We start from the raw sequence: 15,979 nt of genomic DNA on the forward strand, positions 1-15,979 counted from the left end.
CGAAGGACTGGGTAAAAGTCATTTAGATGCATTATCTCTAGATTCCTTTAAAAAAAATCCTCTTTGGTAAATGGCTTCTTCTTCAACCAAACAGGAATCTAAGTTTACGTTGTGAATTAAGTAAAATAGAGGAGATTGGTGGAAACAAGAACAGAGAGATATTCCCAAAACAAAGGGATTAGATGATAGTCCTATACTGATTGATGAATTCAGAGATACCAATCGTTCTCTGCTACTGTATTCCCAGGTCCTTACCTTCTAAGTAGGAGACTGGAGGTCCCGATGGGGGACCTGACCAGTACCTGAGGACAAGCTTGAAATTCTGATAACACAGGGTTTCCCTATATTGGTGAGCCAAACTGGCTTATCCTTATGAAGCTCAAAATAAACCAAGGCAGAGGCTAAAATAGGATATATCAAAGAGGAGATTTAATATAGGAAGCAGATAAAGAGAATTTCCAGTAAGATGATGAAGATCCCAGCTGTGCCCCAGATTAGATTAGAGTAACTCAAGAGGTAAACATGTTGAAGTATGCCTTCAACAACCTCGCCACTGCCACTGTGCTATTATTAACCTGAGGGCAGAAGGCCTAGGTAGAACTTGACCTTGTACTTGGCTAATGTTCTGCTTTGGCCAATTCAGGAAGATAAAGTTGGTCTATGGTGAATTGAGAAGTAAAAAATGCAGAATTGCCTACTCGTTCTGACCACAGTTCTGTTGGAAAATCCCAATATCTGCTTCTTACTTTAGCCTAGTTAGATGGTCCAAGTGGCATGACCCCTATGTTTTTCATGACCTTTATGGCCTCACCCACTAACTTCCCCAGAAAATACTCTTTATACTCTCAGAAACTCTAAAGCCCTCCCAGCAGAGCTTCTCCTGGAATCCTTGTCTAATAGTGACAGTGACTCTTTCTTACACATCTAGCTTTGTGCTTGCTACTCAGGTTTTTAAAACTATATATTCCTTCCCAGATGGTAAAATTTATATGGAAAAAGAGAATGATGAACACAAAAGTCATTCTTGAGGGTGATAATGATATGATTTGGTAGCAACACACAACCTCTAAGGGACCAATAGTGCTTTACTTTTAACCTTGATGGCAAGTTCATATATTATTCCTTAAAAACCTACATATATATTTTATAGATTTTTTTTTTTACATATATGAGTGTCTTAGTCCATTTTGGTTGCTATAACAAAATTATCATAGAGTGGATGGCTTCAACAACAAACATTTACTTCTTACAAGATCCAAGGTCAAAGTGCTGGCAAATTCAATGTCTGGTGAGGGCTTGCTTTCTGATTCATAGATGACTTTTTCTCATTGTATCTTCACATGATAGAGAACAAAAAGAGATCCCTGGGGTCTCTTTTATAACAGCACTATCTCATTCATTATGGTTCCACCTTTATGACCTCCCAAATTACCTCCCAAAGGCCTTATTTCTTAATACTACCATATCGAGGGTTAAGATTTCAACATATGAGTTTTGGGGCTACCCACATTAAATCCATGAAAATAATAGATTAAACAAAATTTTTTTTCAAAACAATTTAGTAGTGGCAAATATGCAGAAATAGGCCCATTTGTATACTGCTGGTAAAATATTATGCTGGGATAATATTGGACAAATTCTCATTGTACAAAGGGGTTCTATTTAAAATAATTAACAAGACAGTGTTTGGCCCTGACCACTAAGAACATACTTTAAGGAATTTACCTTAGATAAACTTCATATATGTGCATAAGAAGACATGCCGAAGTCTTTTTGTTGCATTTGAAGCAGAAGGCTTTTGTTTTTTTGAAATAGTAAAGTTTGATATCTAAATATTCATCAATAAGAAAATGGATAAATAAAACCTAGGTATATTATTATGCAATTGTTAAAATAAATCAACTAGATTACAGGTCAAGTTACAAAATGAAAGTCATAGACTCATTTGCTCGGCATGATACCATTTATGCAGATCAACACATAATTAACTAATGTTAATTATGGCTTATAGATAATATATATGTACTAAGATAATTAAAAATACTGTCTGGCAGGATGCAGTCCAAGTTCATGATAGTGTTTGTCTCTAGAGAGGGAATAAGGTGACCAAGAATCAGGACATAGCAAAATTCAACATTATCTGTGAAGTTTGCTTCTTATATATTAAAAGAGAAATGAGGTAAATGTGCCAAGATGTTAACCTTTGTTACATCTTGGAGGTTTGCATTGGAGGTTTACTATATATGTATTTTGATACACTTTTGAAACAAGCGAACAAATTAAGAGGATCATCTGAAACTGAGAGTGAAACTTAAAAGGATCATTTTAGAAGCATCACAGGATGAGAGGAAAAATAACAAATATAATGGTAAGCAAGCAATGACAAGAAGTGCTAAATCAGAAAAGTAAAAAGGTAAAGGATACAGTGTATACTTTGAGAGAATGTGCTCATTCTTGGAGGCCTAGACATTGGATTTTAATGGAGTTGTTCCTAAAGCACAGAAGCTAACAGCCTGTAAGACAAGTGTGAGGCTTTGAAATTAGACAGACTGATTTGAATCTTGCTCCAAAATTGTTAGTTGTGATCTCAGCCGAATGTCTTCACTTCGAAGAGTGTACTTAACCTATATGTCACATGGGGATGCAATCATGTTGCAAATGTGTGTGTTTTGTATTTGTTTTGTTTTTAGGTTAAAGCAAAGTTTAGTGAGTTCTAAGGACTTCAAGTTTCAAGTTTTGCGGTTACTATTTATTGTTCAAAACTAAAAACCATTGATTTTCATTTTTACATAGTTAAATGCATATTATGTGAGTCACATTTATACTGATCCATCTAGTAATTACAAGGCTTATAGAAGACTGTCCTTAGTGAACAATTCAAATATATTTTCTTTTTCTTCACAAATGGCTCAAAGTATGTAGCATGGTTCAACATAATAGTCCTTTGTTGAAAGTCATCTATTTTTTTTTCTGTGACATTGTATACTTTGATGACACAATGTATCAGGATGCCTGCTATTGGTATCCCTCCTAAAACAATAGTCCCATCTGTGGTCCCTTTTATTACCACACAGGCAAAGCTGTGTGCAACATTCAATAACTGGCTAACCAGCCATGGTCTCTGCAATGCACTCATTCAGAGCTACTAAGATGCACAGATGGATACGTTGCTGTGATAATATTGGACTGTGTTTCTCTCAGATGAACTGGAAAGTTGCCTTACTTATTGGAACCCAGAGAGCCATTCACTGTTATTCCATGTCTGCACTATTAGCTCATACTCCAGAACCAGCCTATGTTTTGGCCTGCAGTGTACAATAACTTGTGTTTTAGATGCAAGTTCATGCTGTCACTCGGTTGAACAAAGTATAACAATAGAACAAATGAATTGTGTAAGACTGTTGAATCACAGACCAGTACCTCTGAAACAAATAATACATTATATGTTAAAAAAAGAAGAAGAAGAAGAAGATAGAAAGAAGGGAAAAATGAAGGGGGGGGAATCGAAGGGGGAGACGAACCATGAGAGACTATGGACTCTGAAAAATAAACTAAGGGTTCCGGGGGGGGGGGCATGGGTTAGCCTGGTGATGGGTATTAAAGAGGGCACGTACTGAATGGAGCACGGGGTATTATACGCAAACAATGAATCATGGAACATTACATCAAAAACTAATGATGTAATGTATGGTGATTAACATAATATAATAATAATTAAAAAAACCAAAACTATAGAACAAATACCGCCTATTATAACTCCTTGTACTCAGTCAACTATGTTTATGACAATAACTAGTGAATTGCATTTTTAGCTCAACAGAAGTGATGACATAAATATAAAAATACAGAAGGCTGATTAGATTGTTTATAGTTTAGGGAGCTGTTTATATTAAATCAAGAAGACAACCAATAACAGCAATCTTGGATGACAAAATCCAGTAGAGTATTTTATACAAAAAATTAATATGGTTAGCATATCTACAATGGCGATGTGAATACAATTATAGTATCATCTCACTTAATCATGTTAGAGTGTGAATCCATATAAATAAGCTTTACTGAATTTGGTTAAACAAAAAGTTTTTCATATGGTGCACATTAGTGGAGTATGCCTCGTTAGTAAAATGCAGCCTCAGATCAGATAGGAATGGTGGCCATTTATTTATTTCTTTACTGAAACTGTAAATTCTAAAATATTATCTAAGGATGTTTTTCCTAAGAAGTACACCAAATGACAACTTACTCTCAGATAATAAAGCACAGTAATTCAGTCATGGTTTACTGAGACAAACATACATGTGTTAAGAGATTGTATGATAAGACATAAATTATTCCAGAGCAGAGATTTTCAAACTCTTCTCCTGAGTCCAGGGAGAAGTCTGTTTGTCATAGGAGTGGGCAGCTTTAACCATAGCAAGTCCAGACAAAAGGCAGTGATATCTTGGATTATATTTAAACTTTCATATGAAGACAGGGCATCATTGCTCAACAGTACCAAGCCACACAAAAAGTATTTTAGATATAAATAACCTGGTACCCATTGCTCTATCTAACAAAGTACAAACAAATGGCAATATTCAGGGAAATTGGAAAATTGTTTCAAAAATTTATATGAAGAAAAATTGCAAAAGAATGGCCATATTTTTTAAATTTTATTTTATTATGTTATGTTAGTCACCATACTATACATCATTAGTTTTTTTTTAACAGAGAGAGACACAGCGAGAGAGGTAACACAAGCAGGGGGAGTGGGAGAGGGAGAAGCAGGCTTCCCCCTGAACAGGAAGCCTGATGTGGGGCTCGATCCCAGGACCCTGGGATCACGACCTGAGCCGAAGGCAGACGCTTAAAGACTGAGCCACTCAGGCGCCCAAGAATGGCCATATTTTTAAAAAATAAAGTGTAAAAGAGTAATAGTAGTAGGCAACATTTATAGAGTGTTTATGACATGATACTGATGTACTAATTTTCTATATATTAAATTATTTATAACAGTCAATAATAATCCTATAATCATAGCAATTGTACAATAATGATAATAATCCTATATTCTTACTGATCTTACAGATAAAGAATGTGAGGTACAGAAAGTTCAATTGCCATGCCAGTAGGCAGAAAGCACGAAGGCCAGGATTGGCTTTGGGATCTCTATTTCTAATTATTACACCACTTGTACAAGGCAAGGAGTGGAGTCTTGACATATACTTTAATATATCATAGAACTAAAATAGCACAATATTGTTTCAGAAATATATTAATTGTATTGAATCAGGAGAACGGAAACAGACAATATCAATGTAAGAATTTAATATATGTAAAAGACTGAATTTGAAATTAATAGGGACAGTAAAATCAAGTATTAAATGAAATAGGGATGGGCATTTATTTGAAAACAAAATTTTATTTCAATTGCTACTTCATACTATAAAAATTACTCATATATTAAGATCTAAATATTTTAAAAAGTAATAGAAGAAGCTGTAGAAGGGTATTTTTAGAATGTAGGAATAGGGAAAACTTCCTAAACAAGATGCCAAACATAGAATATGTAGAGAATAGATTAGAAGAATTCACTGCATGAAACTTAAAATTCTTAATAGACACCACAAACAAAGGTAAGCATAGGGTGGAAGAAAGTACTTCTTCAGTTTAGATGTAGCAAATGACCAGTGATCATAGTACACAGGAAACTTTTATGATCCAACAAGAAAATGACAATAAAAAAATGGACAAGTGATAAACATAGATATTTTACAGAAAATAAGTACAAATGACTAATACATACATTAATAAAAGTTTAACCTCACCAGTAATTTGTAAAACCCAAATTAAATCAATAATGATACACAGAAGTTGGATAAAACTTAAAAATTTAATGTTCAGTAGCCTATGGGCAAATAGGACTCACACTGTTGAAGGGAATGGTAGATTATTTAGATTTTTTGAAGGTGATTTGATGGCATCTACCTGTATTTAAATTGCTAACATCTTTTGATCTAATAATTCTGCTTATAGAAACTGTTCCAACAGAATTACTGGAACAGGCTTATAAAAATACAGGTATAAGAAAGGTTAATAATATATCATTTATAATATTGAAAAATCAAAACTACTTAAATATCCATCAATGCCTATAAAATACTATGAGGCTATTAAGAGGCATGAAATAGTAATATACATCATTACATGGAGAGATCTCCAAGATATAGCAAGTGAAAACACCCAGTTACAGAATAACATATTTGATCCCAGTTTTGTAAAGATAAAACTATATATATTTATGTAAATTAAAAACATAAGCATATTTTTTTCAACACATTCCGGAGTTAAGTCGGAGACAACTGGCTCTTTTGTATAGAACAAAGATATGTTCTTAAATCATCTTATATTATATTTTATGTCATTTTATATATTAACCTATAGTTCTTATTCAGGTTTCATCAATTTCTCCCAAAATGTCCTTTATAGCTCTTTTTTTCTTGGTCCAGGATTCAACCCAGGATACTTATTGCATTCAAGTAACCATATTTCTTTAGTCTCATTTAATCGGGAAAAATTCTTTAGTTTTTCTTTGTGTTTCTTAACTTTGACATTTTTGGAAAGTACAGGTCAGTTATTTTGTAGAATTTCCCTCACTTTGAATTTGTCTCTCATTTAATTCAAGCTATGAAATTTTGGCAAGAATACCACTGACCTTATGTTAGATCTTCAGTGCATCCCACCAAGAAGCACTTGGTAGTTTTGGTATTGTTGGTTTTTTCCAGTATTGATAATATTAATTTTGATTCACTCATTTTTCACATACCATCAAGTTCTATGGCTTCTTCAGAGGTAACTAGCTCATATTCTGTGGGAGCTTCTTAAGGGAGGGACTGTGATTTCTATATATATTTGTACGCCCTGGTTTTGGCAGTCACACCATACCTATATTTAGCATCCACCATACTTATGAACAATATACTTGTCCTGGTGTTAAGTAGTGAATTTTTTTCTGGCATTATCTTATAGCTATGGTCTGTTTGAATTTGAAATCACTGCAAAAAATAAGGAAACTAAGTGCTATCCCTGAAAATTTTAGAGATGTTATTTCAGGCCACCCATTTCTGATATTGAAAGTGATTTATTCAAACAACATTTCCAATGGTACATTAAAGCATTTTAGTTAATGTAATTAACCCACGCATAGGTAATGGCCTCTCACTTGCTGGATTTGTCCCACTGCAGATGGTTATAAATGAGTAAAAAGAATTTGTTGTTTCTGAAATATGCCTTAGAGGATCCAATTTCCTATAATTCATTGATTAATACTTGTTTACCTTATACCAAAATAAAAGGTCAATTTTGTCAAACAAGTGGGACCAAACAGACAATTAAACAAAAGCAATAAATAAGTCATTTAACATTTTGTGGACAGAAATCGGGCTGATTAATTTTTAAATTTTGACACGATACCAATGCATTCATAAATACCACTCAGAAGTACTCTAAGTCTTTATAGAACTAGGGATCTTTTAGGTCTTTAAATTTTACTGAGGATAGAAACTTGATACCATCAAGTACAGAAGTAGGTTACATTAAATTTTATTTGAGAAACAGCCATCATCTTGAAGTATGGCGAATTTTAACTCAATTTCTATCAATATTTCAGATGTAGCAAAGCCACTGTGGAATATTAGTGACTTTTTTTCTTTCTATCATTTAACTTCCCTGTTAGTGACCATAGCAACAGCATGATTTAGTGGTTAAGAGTTTTTATTTTGGAGACAGACACGGTCTGAATTCTGGCCCCATCATGGACCAACTATGTCAGGCCTTATTGCTTAATCATATATGTGGATTGAACATACGCAGCATGAAGATAATGCTGAGAGGCCCCAACAGTACTACCACTAGGAAAACACAGATCCAGCCAGTTTGCTGACATTTTTTGACCAAATCTTGCCCTCAGTGATGGTACTCTGGGCATATATATATGCAAAGATTAACTTTAGTTTTGCCAGTTTTGAAACAAGGAGAGGCACGATGGTTAGAGGTCAGCTACAGTCTTTAGGAGGAAGAAATGGAGAATGACCTTTTGTTTACTCTATATTCTTTATAGTTTGTCATATATGACCATATGAAGTTAATTACATTCAGTTCTCAGTATGGGCTTAGCTATTGCATATAATTCCCTTTGTTCCTACAGAAAATGCCAGGTTATAGGCCCCTGCAATTTTTTCATAAATGTTTGGTCATGGTAAACTCTATAAACCTTACTTTTGTAGTGAAAATATAGGCGGGTAGCATTCAGTTCTTTAACTACTAGTAGCATTAACATTCTTTAACTACTCGTACATCATGGGCACCAACCATTCAGAATGGACATCTGACCAGTAATATAAGATACTGGTCCTTTCACACTAATGGTATATATTGCTTATGGGCAAGAATAAAAATTTTGTTTGATATCCATATATATCAGTAACATGGCTTTTTAGTACCAGAACACATGCTGTGCCAATATCTACTAACTCCTTAACAGTGGGATAAGGAACTAAGGAAAGTACACCTGAGGAAAGTCAAATAGAAGTTAATGCATTTTTGTGTTACTGCATATACTTATATCTTTAGTTTTCTGTCTTTCTGGATATTGAGAGCATGTGGAAAACCATGGACTTCAAAATAGAAGAATGCCTTTAAACATTATATTTATGTTTTATTGTTTTTTTTAAATCTGGTTTTCTTTCTGCTGAAGGATAGACCTACAAAATTACTACCTTTGCTTATGGGTTACTTGAGGCAGTTGAATCTGAATGAATAGATTCCGTTCAATAGTGTGGCTTGGAAGTTTGACGCAATTGACCACTTGTCCAGCAATGCACTAAGATTAAACATTCTAAACTTGAAGACAACATTAATCTCAAAATGAATTTGTCCTAACAGAATTCTTGTTTCCTCTCCTTACTATTCCTCCTGCTCAGTTTACTCAATGTGAGTATATAGTATTAGTATTCACCCATTTGCTCAGGCAAAAATACTGAGTCATCCTGTATTCTTTTGTTTTCTTTTATATGCCACATCCAATCCAACAAAATTCTTGTTTGCTCTAATCCCACACCTGAATACATCTCACTAACTCTGTATGAAGCTGAGTTCAAGCAAAATTATTTGTCAGTGGGTTATAAGCAGTAACTTCTAGTTGGTCTTCCTGTTTAAACTTTTGTCTTCTTTTTTCCAATCCCTGCATAGAGTTCAATTTAATATTTTGTGAACATAAAGTATATTATGCCACTTCCTTACTTAGAAATATTCAATAAATGGTGCTCATGTTCCACTTTGCTGGAGAGAGTACTGGTTTGCTCCTATTGTTCTGGAAAGATTATTTATAGACTCTTTTTTCACTGTCAAAAGTGTCCTGGTTTGGATGACAAGTTTATATTTACCCTACTTCAGAGGTTTCCTATTGCAATTCAAGTCAAGTACATTACATCCTCATCCCCTTAGCCTAGAAGACCTGACCCAGTTGACTTCTGCCTACTTCACTGACTTCATTTCCAGTCTCCCTTCCCCTCATTTGATAAATACCAGGAACAATGGTTTTTCCATATTTCAAACGGGATCAAAGTAGTCCTTACTTGGATTTTTCCTCAGCCTAGAATGCTTTTCCACTAGATTTTTACATGACTGGCTCCTCCTTAGAGAGGACATTTTTAATCACTGTTTTTCTGAATCATCAATCAATCTTTTTTCCATAGCTTTAGTTTAAATTTTTATTAAATATATTCTATGCATTTGTTTACATAACTTTCATTTTTAATTTAATACATTTTATTTACTTTTTTTGGTCTATATTTCTGTATTTGAGTGTAGTTTACTAGAATGTGGCTATCAAAGGCAGTTGTAGCTTTAGCTCTAGAGCTTAGCCTTAGAACAATTCTTAGCACAGAGTAACTGCACCACAAGTATTTGTTGATTATGTGGATTAGTTGTAGATACTCAGAAGTGTTAATACGATGTCTTTTGGTTAGAAAGTTACTGCAGAATAAGCTGATGCTTTCTGATAATAATACCATTTACTTAAATTCAGAATACACTGAAGCAAATATTCTGTAAATGATTCAATAAATTTTAGGCCATAAGAGAATGTATTTGGAACTAAATAGAACCTGATAAAACTTTGGTAAAGATAAAAATGTATTCAGTATTTCATTTTTATAAATTTTTAACTTAAATCTGTAGGCTTGTCATGACCGTATGTTCATCTAGTATATAAAATACTGCTGGGATTGAAAAAATCATATTCATTTTTCACTATCTATACTTTGATTCTTTTTTAAACTTTGATTTTATCAGCTAACACTCAGAGAAGGCAAAGTCAAGTTCTTATAAATTGGGAATTATACAACTTTACAAATAATCCTTAACAAAATACACAGAATATATTCATTTCTGTTAACATACAGTTTTCATTTTTCTACTGCCTAATATTAGGAATCCAAAGTACTTATGAAAAATGTAGAGTTACAGACAAATTATGTGATAGAGTGAACAGGAGACCAAACCTTGAATCTGAGGAAGACTGAGTTTCAACCTTGAGATTTAAGCCAGAGTTCTGCAACTTGGGTAAAATACTTTAGTGAAATCCATGGCATGGTAGTTCTCTTTGCCTGAGTAGATTCAGCCTCAGTGTGTTTATTGAAAATATCTACATACAGTCAGAGACCTTGTGGGATAACTTTTGTAAAGTACTTACAAAGTGTCTGGCACAGTTAATTTGAAGTTCTTTATTCTTTTCCTTGTTGCCTTCAGTTAAATTCAGTTCAAAACATTTATAGAGAATCTGTCATATTTTTGCCTGATGCTAAATGCTGGAGACTACAAAATGAAGAGAATTTTATTCCAGTCCTAAGGGATGTCTATTATTATAAACTTAACACTTAACATAGCTCTATGGACTATACATCTTATTGAAGACTTAACTGAGATCAGCGAAGTCTCGTTCCCAATCTTTAGCAAGGGAAAAATATGGTACAAAAAATTAAATCAACTTCTTTTCTAAAATTTCTTTTAGATTTAAATCACAAGGCAGTCTTAATATTCATTTATTGATCAGTCCTTTATTATAACAAAGGATTAGATCAGAAAGATTGAGAAGAAGAAAATAAAAAGCTAAATTATTCATAGTGAATGTGTTGTCTTAGGGTGTAGGCAACCATAAACAAGATTTTAAAGTCTGGAAATAATGGATTCTATGCAAAGCAGCATTTTTTATTGCTTGAGAAGTGAGAATAATCTAATCTGCTTGATGATTGAAGTTTTATCTACAGAGCTCCAAATAATAAGTTGAAAACATAAGGCAGTCATGCAGTTATTTCTTAAGATGTAGATTTTAACATTGTGGAAAGCAGCAATTTGGATACCTGACAAAACTGTAAAGACTCTGAAATTAAAATTGGAAGTAACATTAGATATCTTCCATCTAACAGATAACTTTGCAACTTACATAGCTTAACCAAACTTTTCAAGATCCCATTTTTAAATAGTAATAGAATTTTAGCTAGAACTCAAACACTAGCTGTTCATTGTTTTTAAATTTTAATGTATTTATTTTACCATTTCAAACTCACTTTTTATTTTCATCTGTATTTGTACTGTCATATAGACCCCACCTGTGGGTAAGAGGCTAAAATTCTTGGAAAGAAAGTCATTGACTTTAATGAGATATGTTTTTGGCAGACATTAGTAGATATTTAGTGGCTGATTTTTTCTTTAAATCTCTTGTTTATTTTAATTCTTTTTTTTTTTTTTAAAGATTTTATTTATTTATTTGCCAGAGAGAGACACAGCGAGAGAGAGAACACAAGCAGGGGGAGTGGAAGAGGGTGAAGCAGGCTTCCCGCGGAGCAGGGAGCCCGATGCGGGGCTCGATCCCAGGACCCTGGGATCACGACCTGAGCTGAAGGCAGCCGCTTAACGACTGAGCCACCCAGGTGCCACTTGTTTATTTTAATTCTAAATGTATTGGGTGCAAGGCATCTTATACGAAGTAGAAATATCTTCATTTCTTACAACATAATGAATGTGTCAATAATGAGAAAACATAGGAACAAAAACATCACATTTTCTCCAAATTGTTTTCTTTCTCCCTAAATTTCACAGTCAAATTAGAACTGTATTTGTTGCTTTATGTTTTTCTTGATGAACCAGGAAGAAATTTATAGCTAAGTTTTGTCAGTCCTCTTGCAGTGAGAATGGAAAAACCAATGCTACTCTCCTTGATTCCAGTATTAAAACTATTGTTTTTCTTTTTAGTCCTAGATGCAACTCAAAAATCCAAGAAACAAAAAAAGTATTATTCAACTAAGATTTTGCAGAATTCGGGCCAATGTAATGACAAGGAGATCTATAGATGGAAAATGAAGGTATTAGCATGGTACATCTAAAATATAGATTATCCTCATTAATATTCCACCATTGGCTTAATAAATGAGGATGGAAAGTGAAGGAGCAGAGCATGCTTACTTAATAAGAGCAAAATTCACAAAACAAAGTGAGAAAAAGATGAGCCCATAGTTCCCTAATTTCAATTCAGTGATCCTTCCTTTAACCGGAATGAGATGAAACCTTTCCCAGGAGCTACAGGTAGAAAAACATTCACATTGGTGCTCAACAAGCCAGTGATTCAATCCCAGGTGAGCTGAGGTGAGAAAGCAGGAATAAGAAGGGAAGGTTTCTGCAACATATTTAGGTCCTCAATCTGGTTCTCAGCTTTTTAATTTATTTTCTGATATATACTTTAGTCAACAGGGGATGAGAATTTCCATTGATTCCCATTTTCTTCTCTTCTTTCTTTTTTTCCTTTTCTTGTTTTCTCTCTTTCCTTCTTTCTTTTCCTTCTTTCTGCTTTTTAAAATATATTATTTATTATATACATAAAATTCACCATTTTAATCATTTTTTCAGTGTACAGTTCTGTAACATTAAGTGAATTCACATGGCAGCACAATCATCCATCTTCACCATCACCACCAGCCATCTCCAGAACTTCTTCACATTCCCCAACAGGAACTCTGTACCCATTAAGCACTAAGTCTCCATTCCTCCCTTCTCCAAGCCCCTGGGAATGATCATTTTACTTGATCCCCATTTTCAATAACACATTGTTATCAGACTTCTTAATTCTTAAGTTTTGTTGATCTAGTTGGTGCTAAATACCATTTTATTGTTATCACGTGTTCCATTTTTTTCAATGTGATTGAGCAACCTTTCATAAGTGCATTGAGACCTTGTTTTCATTTTTGTGAAATAACTAATTTAAAAAAATATATATATATCAGCTTTATTGAGATATAATTCATTATGATACAACTCATCTATTCAAAGTATACAACTCAATGGTTATGAGTATATTCAGAGTTGTGTGGCCATCATTATGATCAGTTTTAGAACATTTCAATCACCCTAAAAGAAACTATATTCATTAACAATAACTCCACAGTTCCCCTTATACCCCCAGCCCTAAACAATCGCTAATCTATATTCTGTCTCTATAGAGTTTCCTATTCTGGACATTTCATATAAATACAATCATAAAATATATGGTCTTGTGTGACTGGCTTCTTCACTTAGCATAATGTTTTCAAGGTCCATCCATAGAAGAGTATATATGAGTACATCCTTGCTTTTTTTGCAGAATAATATTCTATTGTATGGATATACCACATTTTGTTTATCTGTTGTTAATACTTGTTATTATCTGTCTTTTAAATTATATCCATTAGTATTTCATTGTGGCTTTGATTTGAGTTGTCCTAATTACTAATGGTGTTGAATCTTTTTTTTCCCCAAGCCATCTTTTATTTTATTTTATTTTATTTTTATTGTTATGTTAATCCCCATACATTACATCATTAGTTTTAGATGTAGTGTTCCATGATTCATTGTTTGTGCATAACACCCAGTGCTCCATGCAGAACGTGTCCTCTTTAATACCCATCACCAGGCTAACCCATCCTCCCACCCCCCTCCCCTCCAGAACCCTCAGTTTGTTTTTCAGAGTCCATCGTCTCTCATGGTTCGTCTCCCCCTCCGATTTCCCCCCTTCATTCTTCCCTTCCTGCTATCTTCTTCTTTTTTTTTTTCCTAACATATATTGCATTATTTGTTTCAGAGGTACAGATCTGTGATTCAACAGTCTTGCACAATTCACAGCGCTTACCAGAGCACATACCCTCCCCAGTGTCTATCACCCAGTCACCCCACCCTTCCCACCCCACCCCCCACTCCAGCAACCCTCAGTTTGTTTCCTGAGATTAAGAATTCCTCATATCAGGGAGGTCATATGATACGTCTTTCTCTGATTGACTTATTTAGCTCAGCATAATACCCTCCAGTTCCATCCATGTTGTTGCAATAATGGTGTTGAATTTTGAACAAAAGTATTTTACCTGCTAGGTGATAGTAATAAAAGTAAGGCAATAGAAAAATAACACAGACAGGAAGAAATCTAATGAAAGATACATTATCAAGCAAATAGGCACTGTGTGCAACTGGACTTACACAATTTTATAATCAAGACTTTTTTCTGATATTTTGACCCCACAAATTAGACATCATCATCATTATTATACCTAGACTTTTTACAGAGATTTACCTATGTGATTAATGATTTTTGTTGTTGTTTTTCCTGTTTAGCCATCTCAGCCTTCTTTCTGGGGTTATCTTTTCTTCGTGAATGGCAATCTTTAGAATTTCTTTTATTGAAATATCCTTGGCAATAAATCTATATAAATATCCCTAGTATGGACTAATCTAAAAAGCCTTTATTTCATCTTGTCCTTGAAAGATACTTTTAGTGAGTCCATAATTTTAGGTAGTCAACTATTTTCTCACAGTAGTTAAAAAATATTTTACTATTCTCAGTATTCCATTATTGCTTTTGACAAGTCTATTATCATTATAATTGATTCTTTTATGGATGATCTATCTTTTCTTCACTGCTATTTGTATGATCATTTCTTTCTTTGCTTCTCCACTACTCTCTTTGTCATTAAAAAAATGCTATGGATAACACTACTGACTACTATTAATGAACACCTAGTATGTACCAAGCATTACACTAATATATGTATTTCTTTTATATCATTAACTTTCACAACATCCCCACGAATTGCTATTAATAAGCCCATTCTACAAATGAGGAAATGAGCTACAAAAATGTTAAATTCTCAAGGCCATGCAGCTAGAAAGTGGTAGAACAATTATGGGACCCAAGTTGGCCTGATTCTAGAAGCTGTACTCTTAGATTCACAATCTTTAGGTGAATCTTCACCCCTGCCCTCTCATGCACTGCCTTTGAACCTCACCTGAGCTTAAAATAGGATAGGTATTTCTGATTATAATTTAGGTGTGGTTCAATTAATATCTCCTGCTAAGCTAAATTAAGAATCACTTTTAAAAAGCACACTCTTAGAATAGACTCAGATGGAGACTGTCATAGGATTATGTTGTAGAAAATTTGCCACTAGGATTTTACAACTGTTTTGCAAATTAACTTTTTAGAAAGTGGAAAATTTATTACTAAAACCTATTGTCATGGGCATTAAGGAGGGCACGTGATGTGATGAGCCCTGGGTATTATATGCAACTGAGGAATCATTGAACGCTACATCTGAAACTAATGATATATTATATGTTGGCTAATTGAATTTAAATAAAAAAACTAAAAGCTATTGTCATATATTTGCAAAATTCCCTGTTTATATGATTACATTTTTGCACTTTTCAAAGAGACTCAAATGAAAAGATGTTTTTTATTTTTTAAATTTTATTTTAGCATGATGTGGCTTTACATATTAAATTTATTGTCACAATTTTTGTGGCATTATTAATAATTATTTATGTGACTTTAGCATCCAATTTTATTTTATTTTTAAATAATATACAGAAATATATTACATTTATATATAAAGACCTAATGGCTCTTAACCTTTAGGAGATC

This window comes from Halichoerus grypus, chromosome 9 (assembly GCF_964656455.1).
Source record: "Halichoerus grypus chromosome 9, mHalGry1.hap1.1, whole genome shotgun sequence".
Lineage (NCBI taxonomy): Eukaryota > Metazoa > Chordata > Mammalia > Carnivora > Phocidae > Halichoerus > Halichoerus grypus.